The sequence below is a fragment of the Kryptolebias marmoratus genome, linkage group LG16 (genome assembly GCF_001649575.2).
Source record: "Kryptolebias marmoratus isolate JLee-2015 linkage group LG16, ASM164957v2, whole genome shotgun sequence".
Taxonomy (NCBI): Eukaryota; Metazoa; Chordata; class Actinopteri; order Cyprinodontiformes; family Rivulidae; genus Kryptolebias; species Kryptolebias marmoratus.
Genome location: NC_051445.1, coordinates 32,065,899 through 32,066,718, shown reverse-complemented (window position 1 = coordinate 32,066,718; position 820 = coordinate 32,065,899).

Here is an 820-nt window from a genome sequence, read left to right as displayed (position 1 = left end):
AAAATTAACTCTGCTTTTGCACAAAGTCTGCTAACACCAAAACATTTAACACTTTTGAATTTGCTGTGTCCGTCTTACCTGAAGGCCCTCCACCCGGGTCCGGTTCTGTTTGTTGAGCTTCTGTGATTTCCCTCTCGATGGCCCAGGTGAGGGAGCTGACAAACATGGCAAGTGGGATTATGGGTTCCTCCCTGTTAGGGGGTTCTGAGTCAGACCATAGTCTGGACAGGGTGTCAGGCTTGACGTTCTTGGAGCTGGGTCTGTAGGTGATAGAAAAGTTGAATCTACCAAAAATCAACGACCACCTGGCCTGACGGGGGTTGAGCCTCTTGGCGGTCTGTAGGTAAGCGAGATTTTTATGGTCTGTCCAGAAAAGAAGTTTCAGTGCCCTCCACCAAGTGCCGCCATTCCTCCAGGGCCAACTTGATGGCCAGCAGCTCCCTATTGCCGACACCATAATTTCTTTCTGCTGGAGAAAAGCGACGAGAGAAATACGCACATGGGTGAATCTTATTATCTGTAGAATCAATCAATCAAATTTTATTTGTATAGCACATTTCAGCAGCAAGGCATTTCAAGGTGCTTTACATAATTAAAAAACAAAATAAAAACAGCACGTGACAATGAATAAACAGTAAGAAAGAGAAAAACATCGAAGACATCAAAAAAACGCACTCTAACCCTAATTTAGCCATAAGCAACTCTAAACAGGTGGGTTTTAAGTTGAGATTTAAAGGCACCCAGTGTTTCAGCTGTTTTACAGTTTTCTGGAAGTTTGTTCCAAATTTGTGGTGCATAGAAACTGAATGCTGCTTCTCCT